The sequence below is a fragment of the Gymnoscopelus braueri genome (genome assembly GCF_963280865.1).
Source record: "Gymnoscopelus braueri genome assembly, chromosome: 20".
Taxonomy (NCBI): Eukaryota; Metazoa; Chordata; class Actinopteri; order Myctophiformes; family Myctophidae; genus Gymnoscopelus; species Gymnoscopelus braueri.
In genome coordinates, this window is record NC_137622.1 from 46,561,799 (window position 1) to 46,570,555 (window position 8,757).

The window sequence follows — 8,757 nt, forward strand, 5'->3', positions numbered from 1 at the left end:
ATCACATCGCTATGAATGGAATACGTTTGTATTCTTTTATTTAACCCATACCGAGCAGCGCGTTCGAGTTACACTAAAATAAAGCAGTCATGTAGACTATTCCCCATGAGACTCGGGCGGGCTGCAGTGATCCTCCCGTGCCACCACGTTAATAGGAGATTGGAGCGTCGGGTTTATATCCTTAACCCAGCCAGGTTGTAGCCTACATAACTCCGTACCATAGGACAAGCTACTGTTAAGTTTAAGTTACTACAAGCTAAGTTTGTAGACCTCACTGTCCATGAAAAAATGGTCGGGAGTTCCGACTCCCGAAAATGCTCTCTCAAAAGCGCTATATGTATATTTATCTAATAGCTGCTGTAATGACATGGAGGTGTCGCCAAAAACACCACTAAAATGTCATCACTTTAATCAATTATTATGAATTAAGTAATTAACCCCTTCAACTCACAAGGCCTGGAAGATATTCCATATATAGAGGGAAATACTAGAGCATCTTAGTATACAGCCCTGGGGGATGCCAGTCAGTTATGAAGTGGTTAATAATTAATCATTATTTGACCTGTCTGATGAAATATGTTTTATATAAACTTGTCTTATGTTGAGGTTTTTGTTTATTGATATTGTCAATATAATTTACTATTACTTTTAAATTTAAATATCTTTGTTCATGGTTTCCATAGGGTTAGATTTAAATGTTTTCCATATGATCTAATCTGTTATTTGTTACATACTGTAGTATACTGTACATACAATAATTCATAGCATCAGAACCATTCATAAACAAACTTTAAGTTGAATTATCAATGTGATATATGATCAATTTAAATTAGTATTTTGAGTTTATTTTTGGTAAAAAAAAACAGTGGAATAAAAATATATTTTTATTTGTACAGAATGTCTGAAAATATTGGTGATTTATATTATATTATGTATTATATTATATTTACTATGTCACTAGATTAGTAAATTCCTGTTAAAATAATCATTTCTAAACTCACAGTAGTTAAAGTGTTAATTACTTCACAGTAGTTAAAGTGTTAATTACTTCACAGTTAAATGAATTCTGAGGATTTTTCCTGCGTAGATAAAGAGATTTGCTCTGGCAGATTGGTGTGGTTTTCCAGGCTAAATTTTTACACACCTGCTGAATATTAATGAGCATGAGAGTGTGCACGTGAAGTGACTAGTGTGCGCACGTGTCTTATTACTTTAGAGACACGCACGCACGCACGCACGCACGCACGCACGCACGCACGCACGCACGCACACACGCACATACGCACAGCATCCATTTTTACTGAATATTTAATGAGCTGTTTTGTATCTGGCCCGGGGGGGGGCGGGGCTGTGAAGATGTAACACAATATGATCATTAATATTAATGATCTGTGTGTGTGTGTGTGTGTGTGTGTGTGTGTGTGTGTGTGTGTGTGTGTGTGTGTGTGTGTGTGTGTGTGTGTGTGTGTGTGTGTGTGTGTGTGTGTGTGTGTGTGTGTGTGTGCATCACTGAGTCAGAGGAGGGGGAGAGGAGATTACATGATCCTGTAATAATGAATAAATAAGTACCGTTAATCTCCTCTCCTCGTTTTACCAGCCGCCCGTCTTTTCCTTCAGCATTTATTACAGCAGTTTATTTCATTTATTACATCAGAGTTTATTTCATTTATTACATCAGAGTTTATTTCATTTATTACATCAGAGTTTATTTCATTTATTACAGCAGAGTTTATTTCATTTATTACATCAGAGTTTATTTCATTTATTACAGCAGAGTTTATTTCATTTATTACATCAGAGTTTATTTCATTTATTACATCAGAGTTTATTTCATTTATTACATCAGAGTTTATTTCATTTATTACATCAGAGTTTATTTCATTTATTACAGCAGTTTATTTCATTTATTACAGCAGAGTTTATTTCATTTATTACAGCAGAGTTTATTTCATTTATTACAGCAGAGTTTATTTCATTTATTACAGCAGAGTTTATTTCATTTATTACAGCAGAGTTTATTTCATTTATTACATCAGAGTTTATTTCATTTATTACATCAGAGTTTATTTCATTTATTACATCAGAGTTTATTTCATTTATTACATCAGAGTTTATTTCATTTATTACAGCAGTTTATTTCATTTATTACAGCAGAGTTTATTTCATTTATTACATCAGAGTTTATTTCATTTATTACATCAGAGTTTATTTCATTTATTACATCAGAGTTTATTTCATTTATTACATCAGAGTTTATTTCATTTATTACAGCAGTTTATTTCATTTATTACAGCAGAGTTTATTTCATTTATTACAGCAGAGTTTATTTCATTTATTACAGCAGAGTTTATTTCATTTATTACATCAGAGTTTATTTCATTTATTACAGCAGAGTTTATTTCATTTATTACAGCAGAGTTTATTTCATTTATTACATCAGAGTTTATTTCATTTATTACATCAGAGTTTATTTCATTTATTACAGCAGAGTTTATTTCATTTATTACAGTAGTTTATTTCATTTATTACATCAGAGTTTATTTCATTTATTACATCAGAGTTTATTTCATTTATTACATCAGAGTTTATTTCATTTATTACATCAGAGTTTATTTCATTTATTACAGCAGTTTATTTCATTTATTACAGCAGAGTTTATTTCATTTATTACAGCAGAGTTTATTTCATTTATTACAGCAGAGTTTATTTCATTTATTACATCAGAGTTTATTTCATTTATTACAGCAGTTTATTTCATTTATTACAGCAGAGTTTATTTCATTTATTACAGCAGAGTTTATTTCATTTATTACATCAGAGTTTATTTCATTTATTACAGCAGAGTTTATTTCATTTATTACAGCAGAGTTTATTTCATTTATTACATCAGAGTTTATTTCATTTATTACATCAGAGTTTATTTCATTTATTACAGCAGAGTTTATTTCATTTATTACAGCAGAGTTTATTTCATTTATTACATCAGAGTTTATTTCATTTATTACATCAGAGTTTATTTCATTTATTACATCAGAGTTTATTTCATTTATTACAGCAGTTTATTTCATTTATTACAGCAGAGTTTATTTCATTTATTACAGCAGAGTTTATTTCATTTATTACAGCAGAGTTTATTTCATTTATTACATCAGAGTTTATTTCATTTATTACAGCAGTTTATTTCATTTATTACAGCAGAGTTTATTTCATTTATTACAGCAGAGTTTATTTCATTTATTACATCAGAGTTTATTTCATTTATTACAGCAGAGTTTATTTCATTTATTACAGCAGAGTTTATTTCATTTATTACATCAGAGTTTATTTCATTTATTACATCAGAGTTTATTTCATTTATTACATCAGAGTTTATTTCATTTATTACAGCAGAGTTTATTTCATTTATTACATCAGAGTTTATTTCATTTATTACAGCAGAGTTTATTTCATTTATTACAGCAGAGTTTATTTCATTTATTACATCAGAGTTTATTTCATTTATTACAGCAGAGTTTATTTCATTTATTACATCAGAGTTTATTTCATTTATTACAGCAGAGTTTATTTCATTTATTACATCAGAGTTTATTTCATTTATTACAGCAGAGTTTATTTCATTTATTACATCAGAGTTTATTTCATTTATTACAGCAGAGTTTATTTCATTTATTACAGCAGTTTATTTCATTTATTACAGCAGAGTTTATTTCATTTATTACAGCAGCGACAATAAAACACAGTGTTTTATTTTGTAGTTTACCGGTTCCACCTTTGTTGTCCCGTTTATCGACGAGGAACTCATTGAAAAACTTGTAGAAGCAGGAATAGAAGTTTCATAAGAAGAGGAGATTCAGCGGTGAGTATCCTTAGTTTATAGTTAACATGAATGATTTTGTTCATTTTAATGTACATTAAGTATGCATTACTCCCAATTGTATTGATTTCCATCTACTTTATTCTGTAATTTATCATATTTTAATCTACTTTATTCTGTAATTCATCATATTTTAATCTACTTTATTCTGTAATTTATCATATTTTAATCTACTTTATTCTGTTCAGACAGACAGACAGACTGGTGTATGTGAGACTGACAGACTGGTGTGTGTGAGTACTGATACGTATATGTGTGAAAATGTTTGAAGTGGTCCATGAATTAATAGATAAAGGAGATATTTCTACTTGTACCGACTTTGTTCCTCTATTCCTGAATGAATGGCCTGTTGCATGTCAGTAGATCTACATTTGTATTTGAAGTTGTAAACCATGTTTGCCAATTTACATCAACCACCTTTTTTCACCAACAAAAAACTATTAAAAAAGGAATAAAAACTAAGCAATGAAGACAAAAACTATGATTAAATACACTGACAATTTTGTCAACAAATAGAAACTAGACTAAAATGTTAGGCAGGGACTAGTGGAGAAGAGATCCAGTAGAACTAAGACTAGTGGAGAAGAGATCCAGTAGAACTAAGACTAGTGGAGAAGAGATCCAGTAAAACTAAGACTAGTGGAGAAGAGATCCAGTAAAACTAAGACTAGTGGAGAAGAGATCCAGTAGAACTAAGACTAGAGGAGAAGAGATCCAGTAGAACTAAGACTAGTGGAGAAGAGATCCAGTAGAACTAAGACTAGTGGAGAAGAGATCCAGTAGAAGTAAGACTAGTGGAGAAGAGATCCAGTAGAACTAAGACTAGTGGAGAAGAGATCCAGTAGAACTAAGACTAGTGGAGAAGAGATCCAGTAGAACTAAGTCTAGTGGAGAAGAGATCCAGTAGAACTAAGTCTAGTGGAGAAGAGATCCAGTAGAACTAAGACTAGTAGAGAAGAGATCCAGTAGAACTAAGACTAGTGGAGAAGAGATCCAGTAGAACTAAGTCTAGTGGAGAAGAGATCCAGTAGAACTAAGTCTAGTGGAGAAGAGATCAAGTAGAACTAAGACTAGTGGAGAAGAGATCCAGTAGAACTAAGTCTAGTGGAGAAGAGATCCAGTAGAACTAAGTCTAGTGGAGAAGAGATCCAGTATAACTAAGACTAGTAGAGAAGAGATCCAGTATAACTAAGACTAGTGGAGAAGAGATCCAGTAGAACTAAGACTAGAGGAGAAGAGATCCAGTAGAACTAAGACTAGTGGAGAAGAGATCCAGTAAAACTAAGACTAGTGGAGAAGAGATCCAGTAGAACTAAGACTAGTGGAGAAGAGATCCAGTAGAACTAAGTCTAGTGGAGAAGAGATCCAGTAGAACTAAGTCTAGTGGAGAAGAGATCCAGTAGAACTAAGACTAGTGGAGAAGAGATCCAGTAGAACTAAGACTAGTGGAGAAGAGATCCAGTAGAACTAAGACTAGAGGAGAAGAGATCCAGTAGAACTAAGTCTAGTGGAGAAGAGATCCAGTAGAACTAAGACTAGTAGAGAAGAGATCCAGTAAAACTAAAACTAGTGGAGAAGAGATCCAGTAGAACTAAGACTAGTAGAGAAGAGATCCAGTAAAACTAAGACTAGTAGAGAAGAGATCCAGTAAAACTAAGACTAGTGGAGAAGAGATCCAGTAGAACGAACACCAGTAAACAAAATGTATGCTTGGTTGCATAAGCGCTCCGAAAATAGCTGATCTACAAGCTCACAACGAGCTTGTAAATCTGCTATTTTTTAGACTTTAACCACAACTACGGTTGGTATTTTGTGCCATTATTATTAGTATTATTGATTGATTGAATACTTTATTAGTCATAAATGTAAACCGCAGGTGGTACGGTCAGACATTAAGGCTGAAAGGATAACACTTCCAGTGGTCATTTGACGAAGCTTAGTTGTGCTTAAATTCCAAAAGTAGGCTTTACAAAGTTAAAAATATGAGTTAAAAATCCAACTACAAATGGGCCTGTAGTGGTAGTGCTGTGGATTATGTATGTATTGACATCTGGCTCCCTCTAGTGTCCGTTGTGTGTCATAGTCCAGTTCAGAATGCATAGCCATCTACAATGCTATTTTTACTATTTGACCTACTGTAAAGTACAATCTATAGGATTTATTTTTTGTTAAAATAAGTGTCAAATACAATACCTCCATATTCTGATCGTAAGCATTGCTATAGTGTTTGTTCAGTAACAGTGTTAAATAGCTCTATATTGTGATAGTAATCATTACTATAGAGTGTGTGTTCAGTAACAGTGTTAAATAGCTCTATATTGTGATAGTAATCATTACTATAGAGTGTGTGTTCAGTAACAGTATTAAATAGCTCTATATTGTGATAGTAATCATTACTATAGAGTGTTTGTTCAGTAACAGTGTTAAATAGCTCTATATTGTGATAGTAATCATTACTATAGAGTGTGTGTTCAGTAACAGTGTTAAATAGCTCTATATTGTGATAGTAATCATTACTATAGAGTGTTTGTTCAGTAACAGTATTAAATAGCTCTATATTGTGATAGTAATCATTACTATAGAGTGTTTGTTCAGTAACAGTGTTAAATAGCTCTATATTGTGATAGTAATCATTACTATAGAGTGTTTGTTCAGTAACAGTATTAAATAGCTCTATATTGTGATAGTAATCATTACTATAGAGTGTTTGTTCAGTAACAGTGTTAAATAGCTCTATATTGTGATCGTAATCATTGCTATAGAGTGTTTGTTCGTTTATAAATATTTATACTTATCTTTATTTACTGTTAATTTCTCCTACACATTTTCTCTGATTGGTTCTGGACAACCGTGTGTGTGTGTGTGTGTGTGTGTGTGTGTGTGTGTGTGTGTGGTGGGCCTAGCCTACAGGGTGTTGTGATGCGTCTAGTGCAGTAGTTAGAGGTAAGGTCGCATGCATACTTCCTGCTTGCTAACCTCTCGCTTTCAGACACTGCCACTGGCTAGCCCCCTTGTGGTGAACGGAGAAGCAGCCTCTGGTGTAAGTCTTCTCCTGCCAGTACACAGCCTCTCCTTCACCAAGACTCCTGCCAGGCCTCCACGTGGCCGCGCACGGTAACTGGGGCCCCGCGGCCCCAGGCCAACGTGGCAGGGGATCTCGGAGCTGCAGTGGTCCCCAGAGGTGTGATGTGCAGGCCCACGGTGTGGACACCGCCCTGGCATCAGCCAACCACTGCCCCGCTGCCTGGCCCTTGTGGGTTAGTCTGGGAGGACGAAAGGCTAGAGGAGCACACTCTGAGAGAAGAGCAAAAGACTAGAGGAGCACACTCTGAGAGAAGAGCAAAAGACTAGAGGAGCACACTCTGAGAGAAGAGCAAAAGACTAGAGGAGCACACTCTGAGAGAAGAGCAAAAGGCTAGAGGAGCACACTCTGAGAGAAGAGCAAAAGGCTAGAGGAGCACACTCTGAGAGAAGAGCAAAAGGCTAGAGGAGCACACTCTGAGAGAAGAGCAAAAGGCTAGAGGAGCACACTCTGAGAGAAGAGCAAAAGACTAGAGGAGCACACCCTGAGAGAAGAGCAAAAGGCTAGAGGAGCACACCCTGAGAGAAGAGCAAAAGGCTAGAGGAGCACACTCTGAGAGAAGAGCAAAAGGCTAGAGGAGCACACTCTGAGAGAAGAGCAAAAGACTAGAGGAGCACACCCTGAGAGAAGAGCAAAAGGCTAGAGGAGCACACCCTGAGAGGAGAGCAAAAGACTAGAGGAGCACACCCTGAGAGGAGAGCAAAAGACTAGAGGAGCACACCCTGAGAGAAGAGCAAAAGGCTAGAGGAGCACACCCTGAGAGAAGAGCAAAAGGCTAGAGGAGCACACCCTGAGAGAAGAGCAACGTGCTGGCAGGGGCACCATAGGCAGTCCTCCGACAGTTGAGTATGTCTTGTATAAATGGCAGTGTATGTCTTGTAAAAATAGTTGTATATGTCTTGTAAAAATAGTTGTATATGTCTTGTAAAAATAGTTGTATATGTCTTGTAAAAATAGTTGTATATGTCTTGTATAAATGACAGCATATGTTTTGTATAAATAGCTGTGCTGTGTGTTCTAAAAATAATTGTATAGCCTTTGTCTTATATATAAAATAGTTGTATGTCTTGTAAAGATAGTTGTATATGTCTTGTATAAATGGCATTGTATGTATTGTAAAAAATAGTTGTATATGTCTTGTATAAATGGCAGTGTATGTCTTGTAAAAAAAATTGTTGTCTATGACTTGTAAAACATAGTTGTATATGTCTTATATAAATGGAAGAGTATGTGTTGTAAAAATAGTTGTATATGTCTTGTATAAATAGTTGTATATGTCTTATATAAATGGAAGAGTATGTGTTGTATAAATAGTTGAATATGTGTTGTAAAAATAGTTGTATATGTGTTGTAAAAATAGTTGTATATGTCTTATATAAATGGAAGAGTATGTGTTGTATAAATAGTTGAATATGTCTTATATAAATGGCAGTGTATGTGTTGTAAAAATAGTTGTATAATGTGGCGGTCCGCCCCCTGATTTTATTTTTACGTCACGTTCATTCATTAGTTCCACTCCCCATTCACAAAACCGGTCAGCCAATCACCTTCCTTCTGTCTCCACCCCGCTCCCTTTGAAGTGCACTCCAGGAAATCACCTCTCTGGCTCTGTCACTGTGTTTGTGTAGCGTTTCAACCCTAGAGGCTGCGACCGTTCGGTTTTGTGTTATGATAGCCATATGTTTATAGTGGGTTATGATAGTAGATGGTAGAGGGTTATGATAGACATATGTTTATAGTGGCTCTAGCGTCCGTGCGCCGCGTGTGTTACAGTCCGCGTCGGGAGGAAACCTGTTTGATC